Genomic DNA, 19,696 nt, shown 5'->3' with positions numbered 1-19,696 from the left:
ACCATTCATTCTTTTTGTGGTTTGAACAGGTAAAAATAAAGGCCCAATATTTTTTTGTCTTCTGTTTGGAAATTTTTCCCTTTCACGGGTTTCCCTTTTTTATAAAAAAAACTTTTCCAAGCCCCCTCCAAATTTATCCCCTTTTAAAAAATCCGAAAAAAAAAAAAAAAAAAAAAAAAAAAAAAAAAAAAAAAGGGAAACTCAAAAAAGCGGACCAATTAAAGCCCTTTTTCCAAAAAAATATGCTGTTGGTATAGCTGTAATAAACTCAGCAATTTGAATGTGCATAGTTTTTGTATACACTTGCTTTATGGCCAGGTAATGCAGTTAAAAATCCTGGATGCCAGTCTATAAAACAGTTCATCACGCCTTTCTCACACTTTCACTCTTGTGTGGTTGGAGTGCAGGAAAACTACAATAAGAGAAAAATTGTCAAGCACTTATAGTTAACAAATACACAGTTAAAATAATTATGCACATAGTTCCTTGGGTTGCTCTGCTTTTTGTTTTCTTTTAACTCTTGGCCATTTTGCCTCTCTTTGTGTATCAGTCACAAAGTTTTTATTCAGCTGAAAGTTCTTTTTGTCTGAAAGAGTTAAACTCGCAAAACAGATTTATTTATAAGCAGTTTCTTTATATAATTAGCTAATGAACCGGCCAGCCTCCAGCTCTGCAGGCATGAGGCTTTTTACTGAGTGCACATAATATGCCCTTCCAAATACTACTTCAATACTTAAAGGGGATCAAACCCTTTACATTTGTTACTGTTTTCATGCTCAGCAAATGCTAGCAGAGGTAAACAGCAAATCCAATTTTTTCTGAGTCTACTACATCTATCAACTTTCTTAACTTGTTTTTTTTTAAAATCCCATTGTACCTCTCACCAGTCCTGGGTTTGACTGTGGGTGGTAAGCACAGTGGGATTCCTAAGGGAAATCCCAAAAAATCTCCCAAGTTAAGTTGAATTGTCTGATTGACAAAATGTGTCCCATTAAGCCACTATAGATTCTTTTCTCCGGGTATGCCAAATCTAGGAATTATTTCTTTTACTAGGGCCTTTTGCCACTGTTGCTGCATTCCTGGGATTTCTGGTTGAAAAGCTTCTACCCATTTTGAAACATATCTATGGATCACTAAACAGTAGTATTTCTTTCCTCTCACATTTATTCAACTTCTATGAAGTCCATACAAATAGTATGGAATGGATATGGTGGTGTAGGGGAAACTCCTTTGCTTGTTTTAAATGCTCTGTGCATGGTGCTTGTTACAAGTATGACAAGCTGCACAAAATTTTATTGTATAATTTATGTATCCATATGTTTGGAATATTTTATTTACTAACTGTAGGCCTATCCCCCCCAAGTTGAGACATGGCTCTGCCCATGGCTCAACAAAGCTGCATATCTAAAATAAATTAGACGGCAATATTGTTTTTTTCCCCTTTGGAAATGTACAGTCCATTCTTAAAAATTCGCACCTTTGTTTCTACCCAGTTTTGCTTTTTCTTGCTTTTGTAGGTAAGAATTTGCATTTATTTTTAACATGTCTAAATCTAAAAATCTTAAAGGGTTGTAATTCTTTTCATTTAAAAATAAAGTTTCTGGAGTCTGGGAGGCTGCTTGTCTTTGCAGCCGTGCATCAGCTCGTGCATTACCTTTTGAAATCTTATCCTATTGTTTTGTTAAAGGAGCTACACATTTACAAATAGCTACTTTGGTAGGCAACTGAATAGGATTCTCCCAATAGCTCCAAAATAAATTGCGATGATGATTAATAGGTTTTTCAATTGGATGTAATTCATCCTCTATTTTCTTTTATTATTGTGCAAAACACATGCACTGTAGAAAAGCATACTGATTTTTCATCAGTATATATGTTTACTTTTTTTAAGCCTTTTACTAAAAATACATGCTCCCCTGTCAAAATTACCAGTTCTGCTGCTTGGAGCATTGCAAGTTGTGTGGCAAAGTTTGTGCTTCTAAATTTTTAGTGCCTGGTCAACTACTGCATACCCCACCAGATTTTTCCCTGTAGGGACCTCTTTCTGCATGAGCTTATCTACGTAATATGTCACCTCCTCTCAGCATTATCCACAAGTTGGCATATCTGTAAGATCTTGTCTAGGTAAAAGCTTAACTGTTTATATGAGGTTGACTTGAAAGCAGTATGGTCATACATGAAAGATGTCTAGCAGGAGAAAGGTATGCAACTTTTTTCTTGTGGCAGAATTATTGCAACTGCATGAGGCATTCTCAATGTGAGAGGGTGGAATAACACCATTGAGGCTGAAGCCTGTACTGCCATTGCTGGGCTGCAAATTCACTGCTTGTACACAGTGAGGCAAAGATTGGTAACCACTGGGTCTAACTGTGATGAATAGTAAGCTATGGGGCATTGCTTATCCCCATGTTGTTGCTTTAATACTGATGTCATGTACCATTGCTACAATCTATGGTCTAAAAAAAAAAAACGTTTGTGATAACTTCTGAAGTCTTAAAACTAATGAAGAAGCTATTAACTGCTTAACCTCCGCAAGCAGAAAGCCATTTCTGCTTTTGTTTTCCATTGCAAAATAATTTGGTACCCAGTTCCAACAAAATTAGTTGTACCTAAGAAAAGACATCATTTCTTTTTAGTTGTTGGTTTGGGTGCTTGCAAAATTGCTGTTTTTTCCCTTTTTTCTTTCCCCCTTATCTAGTATTTTATCTTTATTGAATATCACATATCCCAGGTATTTAACTCTGTGTTTTTTTTTTTTCCCAAAGTTGTAACTTACTTTTGTTTACTTTGTGTCCTTGTATTAAAAAATTTTAACAATGCTACTGTATTCACCCTGCACTGCTGCTGGGTGCTGCAAGATGTCATTTATATAAAGTAAAATTTGACTACTTTCTGGTGGGGTACACCCTGCCAGGTTGCTAGCCATTTTTTTTTTTTGCAAATATTATTGGGCGTACACAATATCCCTGTGGTAGTCGGGTGTATGTATACCTTTTACCCTGAAATGTAAATGCAAACCAATATTAACTATCAGGATGTATAGGTATTGAAAAGAAAGCATTGCTTATATCTACCACAGTAAAATACTCTGTTGTGGCTTTAAATCATTTAACAAGGTATGTGGGTCTGGCACCGTGGGTGCTTTTAGGTATTACTGCATTATTTACAGCTTATAAATCTTGTACCATCTGCCATTCCCCGTTTGCTTTTTTAACAGGAAATAGGTGTATCACATGGTGAATCAGGAGATTCTACCAGTACTCCTTTTGAGTAATGCTGCTTATTATAGGCTTAATTTTTACTTTTGCATTCTTTCCCAAAATGTATTGTTTTTTTCTGTGGTCTAAAAGCTGACTTTGGGGTAATTGTAACTGGTCCTGCTGCTTGAATAAGCCCTACATTTAACTTGCCTGTTGACCACACAGTTGTTGGAATTTTACACAAGGCCTTTTTTTAAAAATGTAATCAGCTGTCCTTACTAGATTGCAAGTGTACAGCTGTATGTGTCTGTGCCAAATCCAATCTAGTTTTGTTTTATATCCCTTGTCCTGACATTTTTAAATCAGTCTGTTTTCCCATTTTGTTACCTTTTTTTCTAAGTCTGCCCATTTAAAACTTTTGTGTCAAGCTGACATGTGGCAGTCTATTGACCTTAAACAATCTCATGAACTCCTGAGGTAATGAACAGCTTACTACACTGTTTCCCTCAGTATCCCAGCATAAAGTTTGTAATATTAATTTGTCAGCAGGATTTTTACTTATATTTTATTAGGTCCTGTGTGCTACAGTAGTATGGAGTACAATGTAACAAGTGCTGCTGATCAGTGTCAAGGGAGGGTACCTTACTGATGGCTACGTTTATCAGTTCTTTGGTTACTGCCCCTGGACCAATCATAACCAGGTCCTGGCTGGCCTCTACCAATAATAGGCTTCACCCTCTGATCACATTCACAAGAGCATTCATTTGTCTTTGTGCTTCCATACCCTGCATGGTAGGAACCACTGCTATGCCAAATATCTGCACAAGGTCTTTTCCCAGTAAGTTTACTGGATATTTTTGCAGAAACTATAATTTTACTTTTCTGAGTCATACCTGAAACAGGGTCAGCTATTGCTATATTATGGGAAAGTGGTTCCCTGTATAGCTGTCCATTTGCTGCTTTTACTAATAAATAATCAGGTGATTTAGAATGTTTTGGTAACTTGAGGGGTGTATCAAAGTCCGTGACGCTCCTGAGTCACACAGGAATTTGACCTTTTCCTCCACCAGAAGTGTTACTTCTGGTTTTGTATTTGCTAGGTAGAGCTCCAGGCTCAACAATGCTAAATCTAAAATTTTATTTTCATTTTATTCTCTACATTTGTTTGTACTTCCTCTATTCCTACTACATCTACATTTTCTTTTGTTTATTAACCTTTCCTGATGATTTTTGGTTATTATCACTATTATATAGTCAATCCACATCTCCTTTATCTTCTGTTATTGCTTTCTTATTTTGTTTATAGTCCCTAGCTAGATGCCCTTTTTACCTGACTGTAATACAACATTTCAGTCTGGCTCTTGCAGTGAAGACTTGTGCCCTTTTTTCTTTTACTATTAAAGTGTCTTTCTAGTACGTCTAGCATATCAAGTAAGGCTTGCAGCCTGCTTGTTCAGTGATTTATCATATGCCTTGTAATAAAACTACTAACAGAGCAATGCAACCTTTAAAAATGTATATATTTTTTTTAATTGTTATTTTAAGCATTTTAATAATCTATATAATATCCATCTACTGTCTCATTTTCCTGTTGTATGCATTAATTAATGCAAGTCCAGTCTCTCTAAGTTTTCATTTTTCAGAGATTCTGTCTGTTAGACCTTTCACTCTGTTGTCTAAAAATGTTTCAGAATTTTTAAGCTTCTGTTTTTTCTTTTTACACTTTGCTTCCTCAATCCACCTATGTGCTTGAGGTATGCCTAGTTGGTGCTGTTTTTCTTTTGCCTGACGCCCTGCATCAGATTAAAGCTTGTTTAAGGAGTTTAACTAGTGAAAGTTTATCTAGTTTACTATCAAATTTATAGTTGTTAACACATTTTGCAAAATATCTCACGTTATCTCCTTACGGCAATTGCATATGCTTCACGTTATCCGTTAGGGCGGATCTCTGATCTCTTAGTGCACTGATTTTCCATGTCTTAAAAAGACTGTTACGTGAACCCTTCTCTTGTACCACGTGGTATCTTATTTCCCCATATCCACAGTAGTGTCTAGAATGACTGTTTACTTTGCTTTTGTTATTCCCTGATCTATGACTCAAGATACAATACTTCACTCTCTCTCCCTGCTATCACAAACCTAGCAATAGCACAGTGTAACCTGGTCCCTGATCTAAAACAAAGACAAAGAGAGAAATTTTCTTACCTGAGCCTCCTGCTCTTACTGTTTCTCCTTGGGGCCCAGTCTTCCGCCAGCCACAGATCAGAAAGTGGACAGCCTCTTTACACACAACAATTCAGTCGGAGGTCTTTTCACTTAAGAAGAACCATTTTTTTCGCAGCTTCTCGGCAGATTTATTAGCACTCATGCACTCTGTGACCTGCAGCTTACCAAGGGAATTCGCACGATTAGGACCAAAATGTTAAATAAATTTGTTAGAGTCAGACTGTAAAAATCATTGAGTTATTCAAAACAATGTCAATCAATAACAAACAATAATGCAGGAGAACTCAGGCATCTATAACTCTAATACTCTAATGTACATTAGGAGGCAAAACCATACACAAAGTTGTATAGAATTTTGACTAGTTTTATTTACAGAGGGCACCATTTTTATATATGTCATTATCAGTTTTGCCCACCTCACTGGCGGTCAGTGACAGGGTCTTTACATCATAGTAATTCATAAAAAGTGCTGAATTTGTGTTTTTCAAAAGTCTTTTCCCATGTGAATGTTACAGCCTTGCAAGCACCTGGTCAGTCACGATGACCTCCTGAGGATGTAGCCAATTCAAGGTTCTCTAATTAGTTCACACAATAGATGTATGTCTTCTTTAATGCCTCTCTCTTTGTCTTCCTCCTCCTCGTTTAGCTAAGACTATCAGAGAAGTGACAAGGGCTGCTATTCTCCTGGTGGAAGCAGGAAAGAGGATACACATGCAAACAGATTTATTATTTTCTAACTTTGCAAAATAATCTTTACTTGAAAGACATGAGCCAGGCTGTGTTTGCAAGCTGCCAAGGTCAAATTTCTGATTACACTGCAGCTTGTGCTTCAAGCAATAATATGCAGGTTTATTTCTACTATTATTCTAGTAAGACAGAATTAAATGCATTATATACTACTTTCCAAACTTTGTTCTCTTTTATGGATTTAAGTACATTTATTCCTAACTAAAGCACACATTTCTCTATATATTTGACCACACAACTTATATGTGTTTGAATGTTTAAATACACATTTTCCCAAGCAGCATACATTGTAAATATATTTTCTAAGCAGCATGTATAGATTTTTCTAACAACTACCTTACTCATAGGGTCATAGATTCATAGGTAAGTACTAGGCTAGCTGCCCTTGTGGGCCATTTTAATAGTGTCCAGGCTTCCCTTTTGGTGCTTGAATTAATCTTTCCATTTGATGTTAGATTGATCTTACCCATTCCATGGTCAGTAATTATGTTACCCCTAGCCATACCTCTCAACCTCTTAGAGTAAGAAATCTGGACAAAGCTATAAAAAAGTGGTACAAATAGGGACAACTTTCAAATATTTACTCTTACAAACTTAGAAAGTTGATAGAGTAACAGGTTTGCATTAGCATGAATTTTCTGAAGGGTATGAAGTCTAAAACTCAAATGTCTGTCATTATTTTCTAACTTCAATCTTTAATGATTTGCCACTAATTTGCCAGAAAGCCACAATTTTATGAAAAATGGACCAAAAATATAAGGCAAAAATCAGGACATTCTGTAAAAATCTGTACAGTTGAGTTGTATGCCCCTAGCAAGAACAACTGGGATCATACTGTTGATAATTTATCGGGCTACATGAACAGGATAAAGCATTTAGGAGCTACCTCTGTCCATTAGTAGTATGTGGGTAGTCCTGGGGTAATTTTTCTATTACCCCTCTATAGATACAAGTTGTTCTTGTATATAGATGGGGATGTGCTTTGTTTTATGTGGATGAGGAGTTTCTTCCAGAGCAGTTGTATCCTCTGTGAGATATACCAAACCATTCTGTTGATGTTGCAGAAGAGATTTATATCCCTAGATCAAGTATTTCTGATGCCATTTTACTTGCTGATGTGTAAATCCATCAGTACTGGGTCACAGGATGCCTTGCATACACACACGGGTCACCTCTTAGTAGTTTTTAGAATACCACATATAGTGACAGGGATTTGAGTTAGTCCATGAAGAGCATATTGTTTAGGTCATGTATCATTTAGTAAGGTACCTCTGTAGGTGTTTCAGTTGTTGCATGTATGGACAGATACATGCCACAGGAGGCCTTATATTCAATGACTGGTCTAATGAGGGCTAGGTAAAGGGGGGCAATGACATCTCTAGATCTTGAAACAGTCTGTTTATACACTGAGTAATGTAGAAAGACTTTCTTATCACAGATGACACATGGTGGTGGAATGTTAGGCCACTGTCTACATAAGTTCCCAAATTCTGTACAAATGGCTCAACACTTAAGTGTGTATCATCAATATGGTAGTACCCTGGGGTAGACAACTTCCCAAAGGGTATGATAAGGCATTTTTTGGAATTTAGTTTCAGTCCATGATTCTGGCACTGGTCTGCACCAGTCATTTGTTTAGGACAAACCTTCTTGCAGGGATTGATAAGTCATTTGGGGATTCAGTGACTGCTCTGAGCTTACAGACATAGGTTCATAGGTTGGTACTAGGCTATCAGCCCTAGGGCCTGTACAAGCCTAGCTATAACAATTCCCTGGCTATTTCTTCCCACAATATTTACTTCCCTGGACCCCTGTCTAGCAGGGCAACTGACATGATCCCCGGGGTAAATTTCCTATCTCCCATCCAATCGTCAAGGTTCCTTTTGAAGAGTGCCTGCTTGACATGTATGGGCAGTCTATTCCAGAGTATGGGGAGTCTCTGGGTCAGGAACCTATCCCTCCAGCATGTTTTGTTCATTGTGATGACAAGGTTTAGGTCCCTGGAGTGTGTGGCTCTGATGGATTGAGATTTCTTTAAGTGTAGCATGTCCAACAGCTCAGGGTTTGATATGGCCTTGTATGTTAAGCAGAGATCGCCTCTGAGTAGATGATATGTGACAGAGTATAGCTGGAGTTTTTTTAGTCAGTCAGCATAAGGCATCTGCTTTAGGCCTGTGATTCTTTTAGTGAGGTGTTTCTGCGTCCTTTCCAGTTGTTGCAGATGTCTTGTGAGGTACATACCAAATGGGGTGTTGTACTCTATGATGGGTCTAATAAGGGATTTGAATAGTGGGAAAATGACCTCCTTTTTTCTGGATGAAAAGCCCTTAGTGATGAGGTGTGCCACATAGAAGGATTTCCTGACTGTTGGGGCGATGTGGTTCTCGAAGGTGAGACCACTGTCCACCTGTGTTCCTAAGTCTCTTGTCACAATTTCGGTGTTTAGTGTACTGCCACCTATGTGGTAATTCATGGGTACATATTTTTCCCAAAGGAGATAACTACACACTTCTTGGCCATGAGCTTGAGCCCACGGCTCTGGCACCAAGCATCTGTTTCTGTAAGGCCCTTTTGTAGAATATCCACATCATTTGGGGATTCAATAATGGCTCCCAGTTTGCAGTCATCTGCGAACTTTGTTAGCCAGAATCCCTTATTGTTGGCCTGTACTTCAGAGAATTAGATGCCAAACAAGAGCGGTCCCTGGACTGAACCCTGAGGTACTCCACTTGTCACTTGTCTGGAGATGGATTTGGAGTCAGCTACTTTTGCAGTGTGGGTTCTGTCAGTAAGCCAGTTGGCAACCATCGAGTGATGTAGCGATTTATGCCCACCTTAGTAAGTTTATCTATGATTCCAGAGTGGAGGATGGTGTTGAAGGCCTTGGTGAGGTCCAGATAGGCTGTGTGGACCATCTTACCCTCGTCCACAGCTCTAAAGACTGATTCGAAGAAGTTAATCAGGTTCAGGAGACACGATCTGCCCTTCTTGAACCCAAACTGGGTGGGGTCCAGTGTCTGAAGGTTGCCAATGTCTGAACATCTGAAAAAATAGTCAGCCAGAGCCCTTTGGTATTGGCTTTTACTTCAGAGATGTAGATGCCAAACATGAGAGGTCACTGCACCAAACCCTGAGGGACTCCACTGGTGACTAGTCTATTTGTGGAGGAAACTTATCATATTTTGATCTCCTGCACTATATATGTGAGCCAGCTGGTAATCCTAATCCAGTGGGTGATGTAGAGATTTATTCCCAGTTTATTACATTTTCTAATCCTAACACAATTCCTGTCCCTAACTCCAAACTTACCCATTTGATTACTAAATACCCTTTCTCTAACAATGCAACTAAACAAGTCACATGTACAAACTTCACACATATCAGTGCCGAAGCACAAAAATCAAAGTCAAAGTAACTTTTCTTGTCATACAGAGCAACACAGAGGAAAAAGTGCGTATTACTGCACGAAATTTGATACTCAGCCTCTTACCATATGAGTGACAGTTTACAGAGGGAAACTAGATTAAAGTAATAGGTCCGCTAATAATTGGCAGTCGATTTTTATGGTGCCGCGTTGCCAGCATGACGCCCAACCTTTATCGAAGGCACGCCCATTCACTCATGCCTTTCGGAGGCCACTTGACCATGGGGAGGACATTCAGACTACACACAGAAGGCAATCCAGCCAAGAATCAAACAGGAGAACCTCTTGCTGTGAGGCAACAATGCTACCGCTGCACTACCACGGATTTTGTGCTGTAATAATGCTTTCAGTGTTTTACTTTATTTATTTTAGAATCTTATTTTGATTTTGATTTTTACTATTTACATTTTGTAAATAGTAAAAATCAAAATCAAAATAAGATTCTAAAATAAATAAAGTAAAACACTGAAAGCATTTTTATAGCACAAACAAAACAAATACAACAACAGGAACAGACTCAGCAGAAATATAAGGATATATAAAAAACAATACTATAAATAAATAAAAGGGACACATGTGTAAAACTTAGCCACCACCAATATACGCCAGCACAATACAACATTTATCATTGTCCCTAGTCCTTACTCTAACTCTAACCCATGCACACTCACTCATGCACATTCAGTCCACAAGCCAAAACTTTGTGTACATTCAAAGCTTTCAGCATTCCTACACTCTCACATTTACCACTTTTGGCATTGCACATTCATTATAGTTCCTGCTTATACACTGTGATTGAGATACTGACAGGTATCCCTATATATAATATATATCTAGGGGGAAAATGTCAACATCCATAAAACTGATGTCAAAATGTTGAAAAACAGAATATCAACAGCTACTGTGCATGCTCCGAGTATTAATCATGGAACAGGCAAATCCAAAATCCAGTGTTTTTGTAAAGGGCAAGCCCCCTGCACCCCCCATCTGGAGGCTATGCCTCCAACACCCACTGCTAATTATATGTACTAATTCTGGGATTGCATTATTCCTAGGAAAATGGCATATTCCCCTACCCAGGGACTGTCAGTCTCACAAAAATGTTGACCACCTGTTTCTGTCAACCAAACAATGTCAGTCAAACAGACTTTGATGTTTTGTCTAAGCAATAAAGACCAAACCTATCTATTGGTAGATATGCAAGCAATAATACCTGAAAGGGAGGGCATTACTGAAAAGATAATGGACTTGTGCTTATTGTGCTTAGAAAATGAGAGATCTGTTAAATTGGTTTGTAATTGCTTATTATTATTATAATTATTTTATTTTATATTTTTGATGTAAAATAGTTCCTTCACCTAATGTTTAACAGAGGCTGTAGGATATGTAATTGTTGCTGGAAAATCTATTTTACATTCAAAATATGCTTATATACATTGTGTAAGTATTTAATGCCTAGACAAACACACACACACACACACACACACACACACACACACACACACACACACACACACACACACACACACACACACACACACACACGCACACACACTAAAACACACAGACACTGTGAGTTTCATATATAGACTAACAGATGAACATGTATGAAGAAACTCAAATGCATTGCATACCCACACATAACTACACAGAAAAACGTACTCACATACCACACACTCGCACATACACACTGGGCTCAGCCACTGTAGCCAATGCCTTGATTGTCTACACCACAGATATCTCATTGTGATCAAGTGAATAAAAATACACATGCAGTGTAAAGCAAAGCATCTGTTTCAATACTCTCAGCTGTCTCTGATTTTGTAGAATATCCCTGATTTTCATATTTTTGCTCTCTCCCTTAAAAATGTCTACAGCTAATCAATAAATCCATCCATTACAGTTTCATGCTTCATTTTATCAAGAAAAAGCATGTTGATTTTGAACATGTTGTTCTATCAAGTAAAATAGAGAAACAACTGAAATTAGTCTCTGATCTTGCTGTCTTTATCTATGTATATCACTGTCTCACTCTGCCTCTCACACACACACACACACACACACACACACACACACACACACACACACACACACACACACACACACACACACACACTTACATTCACATGCATTTAATTTTGTTTTATATTCCCTTGCGACTTTTAAAAAGCAGCTAGCAAAGGTCAATAAAATTACTTGTAACTGCACTTCAGTTTCTTTTAGTTGGCAGCATCATCTGCTTTAGTTTTATTTTTATGTATGTATTTTAGTTTATGTTCACTAAACTTCCACATTTTGTGATCATAAACAACCTGTCAGCGGTTTCTTTCCATGCTTCCCAGTGGCTTAATATGCTGTCATGATGCTGCTGGCTTCATACTAGCTCATTAATACTCTGTTAGGGATGTCTGTTCTCCAAAGGGTATCATATAAGATACCTGCCCATTTTCTAAATATATATATATATATATATATATATATATATATATACACCTGTCTGTATATGTACCACTGTGTTTTCATTTATTGGTCTGCCCTAAAAGAGCTTTTTTTCCCATATTTTCATTGTATAAATAGAACTGTTAAATATGTTATAAATTATCATATTCACTTTTCAGAAGGAATTATTATCACTTTATGGATGAGCCAGGTGGCATGTTTTGGCATAAAGCCATTTCTGAAATTTCAGACTAATGCAGGCAACTGTTGTATACTTAAAGTATGCCATGGGATCGCATCCTGTTTAAACTCCATTGTCTCTTATGAAAATGTATAACAATGATCACTTCAATTTCAATGCTGTTAGATATATAATCATACAAAAGAAGGAAAAGAAGTATTTAAAGGCATCACTAAAAATATTATCTCGAAAAGAAGTATTTAAAGGCATCACTAAAAAATGTATATCAAAAAGAAGTATTTAAAGGCATCACTAAAAAAAATATCTCCCTGTGAAACTACTGGCATCCAAGTCTGGTGATTTATTCAGTCACTATCAATGTCCCGTCAGTATATTTATCACCACCTACTTCTGTTTCAGGGAAGCTACAGCAAATGCTATAATTACAAAAAATAAATAAATTACCAATAAATCACACTTAAAAAACTGTTTTTCTTCCTAAAGGCTCCATTACTGATTTTGAGAAATGTAGTTTTGTTTTTATCTATCATCAGGGGTTTTGATGAGTGCTAGCTAATGTTCAGCCTTAATACTTTCATTATACTAAATTTCTATCTTCATTTTTTGTTGTTGCCTATGAAACAGTGCCATAGCATGAAATGTCTGTGCCTGTGTGATAAAAGCTCAGTGTATTGATTAAGTGGTACAAAACCTTGAGGTAAAGTAATCGTTGAGGTTCGTGTTGATGCATGGTTATTAGAACAGTCTGTACTAAAGTGCTTCCAGATATATTGAATGTAGCAGCATTTTGCATGTTGTTTCTTTTCACATCTCCAGCCTGCTGATGTTCCCTCTACCCCTAATTAAAAATTAATTAGCTAGTATTCAAAGGAAAGGAGAATAAGATGCAACAAGGAACAGCACCATTCTGTTCTGGAGGTGGTACCCATATGACCTACCTGCTCCATGCCCTGAAATCATCGATGTGAAGTGAAATAAATGCAGACTGGCCAGGAGCATTTTCTTGTGCAATGCAAGCTCTGTGCCTTACTTGAAAATGCCTAAAATAAGGTTACCGGTCTCCACTAGGAGGAGCTGTTGCACCATCTAGTCCCTCATACTAGCCATAAGGGAAAAACTAGAAAAATGACAGTGTAGAATCCTCAAGACATGGCAACATTCCCCATATGGGGTTAGGCCAGGCTCAGGGGGAGGATGGACTCCCTGTTGTAGAAGGAAGTAGTAGTCCACAAAAAACACAAAAAAACGACTGGCAAAAGGAGCCATAAAGGATAAGAAAGACATGATATATTATTACTATTATGCAGGAAGCCCAGAATTTCTGAATAGAAGATATTCAAAAATATTAAGAGAAAAATGAAAGTAAAGAAAAACACTTGCATGAGAAAAACTGTTAAAAGCTACAAATGCAAAGTTGTGTTCATTAATACAACAGATTCATGAAAAAAAAACATTATATAGGCCAAGAAACCTTGGGACATTTAGAAAAAGAAGAGACTGAGGAAGTGCGAAAATATGAAAAATAAAACCTAGTGATTTTTGAAAGGTATAAAAAAGAAACATTGATATGGGAAAGAAAGAGAGATCTGATCTTCTTCTTTCGACTTTTTCCCGGTCAGGGGTCACCACAGCAGATCATCTGTCCGCTCATGATTGGCAGTGGAGTTTTACAGTGTCAAGTTGCCAGCACAGTGCCCAACCTTCCACAGAAGGCCCACACACACACGCACTCATGCCTAGGGTCAATTTAGAGTGTTCAATCCACCTACAGCATGATAAGGTGCAGTATTTATGCAAAGGAGAAAGCCAAGCTAATCAATACAAAAAAGTAGCTCCAAAGATATTTGAATAAAAATAAAGGCAAAGGCACCCAGATATGGAAATTTTCACAATACCAAAAACAGGATCACAAAGTGGGAATGTGTAACAGAAGATTAGTAAAGTACAAGTTAAACAAATAGAAGCAGAAGTTATGGAATACCTGCAAAGTGATTGATTAAGTGTAGAAAGTCTAACACGGGTTATGTCCCAGCATGATGGAACAATGAGTCCTCAAAGTAAGGAGAAAGAGGTGGAAGAGGAGACATCTGAAGAAAAAATATGGGCATGGGAAAGAAAAAGAGATTTAATATGGTGTAATATTTATGCAAAGGAGAAAGCAAAATTAATCAATAAAAAAAGGCAGCACAAAAGATATTTGAAGAGAAATACAGGTAAAGGCATACAATATGGAAAATGTTATAGGTCACTATTAGTTCATCAGCATTTTCAGTGCACTTACATCGAACGTGCCATTCGTCAAATATTCATACTGAGATCATGGTAGAGTGAAGATTGGAAAATTTGCCCTTTTCCCACTGTAGTGTAATCTCAGAGTTGGTATATATAATTAGCGGGGGGGCACAGCCCCCCACAAGACCAGAATTCGATGTTTGTTGAAGTGAGTTTTCATTGATTTAATATAGATCAAATGTTACACTACAAAAAATAAGAAAACAAAGGGGCAAAGTAGAAAAGTGGATTTGTAATGGAGAAGTTAAAGAAATAGAAACTGAAGTTATGGATTATCTCAAAACTGAAGGATTTAGTGTAGCAAATCCAACTTCGGTAATGTCACAGCATGATGCAACAATGAGTCCCTAAATTAAGGAGAAACAGGTGCAATCGGGAACATCTAATCAGTTGCCACATGAAGATACTCTGGAGCCTTCAGTAGAAAACCAGTACAAAAGTTCAGTTAGAAATGCATGGCAAGGGAAGGAACAGGAGATGGTGGCAACTCTAATGCAGTCAATGTTGTTGAGTGATAGGCCATTGACTTCCCATATGAAAGAGCAACATATGATGCAGGATACAGTTGAAGAGAATATGTCACAGGAAGATGTTCTGGAACTTTCTGTAGAATGTCCATCAGAAACAGAGGATAAAGAATGTGCCCTCAGTTTAGAAGAAAAGGGTCGAAGGGAGGAGTTGTTTGATTAATATGGATGGACAGACATATTAAGATCAATTCAACAAATAGATCAAAGAAATTCAATAAGACCCAAACTGTTAGAAGCCTGATAAAACAAATGAAAACAGTAATCAAGAATATTAACAGAAATTCATGTGATATGACAGAAGTAAATAGGATATATTACTGTGCAGCTAAATTAATAACAGATCGAGCCTTACCACAAAAATACAGGGCAATAAGGGAAAGGAAGAAATCAAATGCCATCATGGAAGCATCGAATAGAAAAAAATTTTAAAGCAATTAAGACAAGAATGGTCACTGTTAGAAGAGTATAAAAGAGAGAACAGAGCAACAAAAATACTTAGAAAGATAGACATGATAAAAGTAATGCACAGTGTTACACTGGACCAGGATCTATTGTATACTATTGCAAATAATAAACAAAAGATATCAGCACAAGCAGAAAAACTTAGAAGATATGGAGATAAATATACAGGAAAAGTAAAAAAAATAAGCAATTCATTGAAGACCCAAAAAAGTTTTATAGAAAACTGGGAAACAAACCAAAATGAATGGAAACATCATAAAAAAGAAGAAGAAATAGACACATTTTTGAGGAATATCTAAGAAGACCATATGGAACATCACAAAGATGCTGAATGTATAGAATAAGTAAAAGAAACAGTAAGAAGTTCAAATGTACAGTATATGAAATGGGATGAAGCAATGGCCAGAGAAAATGAAATAAAATTAAGAAAAGCTCCTAAATGGAAAACTCCAGGCCCAGATGCAATGCCTAACCTCTGGCTAAAAGAATGAACATGTTTATACAAAGATTTAGCCATGAGTAAGAACTACTTTATGCACATCCTAAACAGACACCAACCTGCTTAACAACAGGAAAAATGATACTCCTCCTTAAGAGAAAACTTGTAAGCCATCCTAAAAACTATAGACCATAACTTGCCTTCCAATGATTTATAAACTATATACTGAAATTGACGGTGACAGTTTATAGTCATTTAGAAGAAAACTCAATCATGTCAGTAGAACAAAAGGGTAGCAAAAGAAAATCACATGGAACAAAATATCATTTGTTGTTAAAGACATAATGGAAAATTATAAAAAGAGGAAGAATTTAATTATGGCATGGATGGATTAGAAAAAAGCATTTCACAGCATCCAACATTCATGGATAAAGGAGTGCTTACAGATGAATAAGAGACAAACTACGGTGGTGGTGCTGCGGTAGCGTTGTCGCCTCACAGTAAGACGTTGTCCTGCTCGATTCTCAGCTAGAGCATCTTCTGTGTTGAGACATGCGTGAATGGGCGTACCTTCATTGAAGGTTGTGCATCAGGGCCGGCAACTCGGCACGTAAAAATCTACTGCCAATCATTAGCAGACCGGAGTTACGCTGTGGCGACTCCTAACCGGGAAAAGCCGAAAGACAAAACAACAACAGAAGAATAAGAGACACCCTACTCTGATCAATTATATTACAATGACCAGAAACAGTGGCAAACTAATTTGCAGTCAAGCCAAGGTAAAGGATAAATTATTATCCCAGGGATAAAAATTCAAAGGGGGTATTTAATAATGACTCTTTGTCACTGCTGCTCATTTGTCTTTCCCTTAACCCATTAAGCTCTGTAATTAACAGATTAGGTCATGGTTACAATTTGGCTCCCAGACAAGAACAAAGTGTAAGGACTTCTCATCTTCTTTATGGGATGATTAAACTATATAGTTCATCAGACGAGAAGCTGAAATCACAACTGAAAGTGGTCAAAACTTCCACAGATGATATAACAGTGCCATTTGGTAATGACAAATGTGGAAAAACAACATTTAAAGCAAGAAAGCTGCAGCACCAAGAAAATATCAGTGTGGGACAGGAATGTGATAGAATGTGACATAATAGAACTTGAGCAGTAGAGAGTGTATAAATATTTGGGAGTTGATGAAGGATCAACAATAAAACATGAACTAATGTGAAAAAAAAAACTCTGTAAAGAATATTTCAGAAGTCTAAAATTAATACTAAAAACAGCCCTTACATATAGGAACACTGTCCAAGCTATAAACCAATTTGGCTTTCCTATTCTGACATACCCCCGGATTCACCAAACGTCCGTGCATGGTCACATGGCTGTTCAGCACGGCAGTGCAACATGGATATGTATGAAGGCACACTGTCATGCTGTAAAATGGACACAGTTCTGTGTACAAATGCAGGGGGGGGTGTCTGAGAGCAGAGCTCTCACAATGCACATGCTCCCTGCACTCCAGAATTGCCATTCTGCAATTTAAAATGAGTGAGAATGCTCGTAACACCCCCAACCCATCAGGGTAAAAATTCTGGACAAAGCCATAAGGGACAATTGTCCCTATAAAGCCAGAAAGTTGATAGAATAACATTTTCAGCATTAGCATGCTTATTCTGAAGGGTACAAATTAAAAAACACAACAGATATTTTTTTTTGACATATGCAATAACGTTTAAGCGTAGCTGTATGGGTGTGTCCATTGCTTAGCTACACTTAGCCCAGCTGAAATGGCAGGATAAGTTAAAAAGCAATAGATAACCAGCATAATCATAAGTGCAATAGTGTAGCAGTTAGAGCATACACCTTGTATGTAGTCGTTCATGGTTTGAGCCTCACCAAAGCCATTTCCATTTTGTATGTGTAAACATTACAATTTTAATTTATTTGTATATTTATGTAGGAAGTAACTTATTCTTCTCAACCAGAGTAGTGTATTAGGCCCAGATGTGAGTTGTCAGTGTAATAAAGTAGTGAAACCCCAATATAAACACAAGTGCCCCATATGATATAGTCACACAAGAATAAATGAATTACAGCACATTGTGGGGATGCCAGAGAAGGTAAATAAATCTATATTATGTAATGAAGGATGAATCAATCCCATACAGGTGGTAGACCAGCATGATAAAACATAAGCAATGCTAAGCATTGCAAAGTGGTGCTGACTGGGTGTAAGCATTGTGTACATATGAATACTAAGCAATGAATAGCCCAGCTAAGTGGATTTGCCCATTGGTAAGCAATGTTGAACCTGCCCCTTTAAGCACTGCCAACCTTAGCTAAACAGGTTTGCCCGTAGCTTAGCTCAGCATTTTCAAAACCTTCCAATCATGGCAAAGGGTGGGAAATCAGCTGTTTTTAAAACCCGCAGGTGGGAATACCGCTCATAACTGGTTGTAGCTCTCCACTGTATGCAGTATGGCAGGTGTTGGAGAGGGCATACAGGAGTCCAAGGTCATGGTAGGACTCCTGGTAAAAAAAACATGATGTGAGACTACTGCAGGACTAGTACCAAGGCTCCCAATATAAAGTGGAAGCCTGGAAAAGTCTTGCCCATGGTCTCACTAGTGCCACTCGTATCCCTCAGACTGGTGAACAGGTCCAGCACCACTATGCCAACTTGAAACAGAAGAAGAGGGAGCTCTTGTAACAGTGGGCCCAAGAAACAAGAGAGAGGGGAGATGTCCCAGCAGTTTGTAAGTATTCATAGCAATAACTGTTTACCAAAGTCCAGCCTGTGTATGTGATAGGTATTCATAAATGTTTCTCTGTGTTCATTCCAGCTGCAGCTGAGTGGGCTGTGAACCTGAAAGCCCATGCTAGCAGATTGCAAAGGCTGTGCTGCGAGGCTGCTGAGTAACAATCCTGCTTGTAGAAGTCATACCAAATAAATATAAAGGAGTAAAATGCCACCCGGCACTATAAAAATGTGGATGGTTTCTACTGAATAAACCAGACAATATGACAGTTCTTCTTCTTTTCCCAATTAGCGGTCTCCACAGCAGATTACCTGTCTGCTCATGATTGGTAGTGAAGTTTTACGGTGTCAAGTTGCCAGCCCAGTGCCAAACCTTCCATGGAAGGAACACACATGCATGCACTCACGCCTAGGGCCAATTTAGAGTATCCAATCCACCTACAACATATCTTTGGGATGTGGGAGGAAATGGGAACACTCAGAGGAAACCCACACAACCACAGGGAGAACATGCAGACTCTACACAGAAGGCACCCCAGCCAAGGATCAAACCAGAGAACCTCTTGCTGTGAGGTGGCAATGCTAACCGCTGCACCACCGCAGTCACCCAATTCAGACAATATGACAATAATAGTCCCATATAGGTCATATTTAAATAAGTGTAACTGCCTGGCAATAAAGTTCTAAATCCTGGACTGGTTGTGTTTACTCTGGTATTGTATGGCCTGACATGTTGCATTCACCAAGATCTGATATCCAAATAGTACTGTCGTGTCAACCACTGTTTCTCACACTGTGCTACATAAAACATTTGTCTAGGAATGTCTGTATAAGAATGTTATAATTACAAGGTCAGATTGTACAACCAAGAGAAACTTAGACAGAAAACACTGAAAGACTAGACAGCAGTTTCTAAATAGCTCACTCTGATGAAACACAAATTATTGTATTTTCAGCAGACAGAGCCATGGTTC

The sequence above is a fragment of the Protopterus annectens genome, chromosome 12.part0 (genome assembly GCF_019279795.1).
Source record: "Protopterus annectens isolate FY-2018-M chromosome 12.part0, PAN1.0, whole genome shotgun sequence".
In the NCBI taxonomy this organism is placed as follows: Eukaryota; Metazoa; Chordata; order Ceratodontiformes; family Protopteridae; genus Protopterus; species Protopterus annectens.
The sequence above is the reverse complement of the archived record's forward strand: the minus strand, read 5'-3'. Positions refer to the sequence as shown.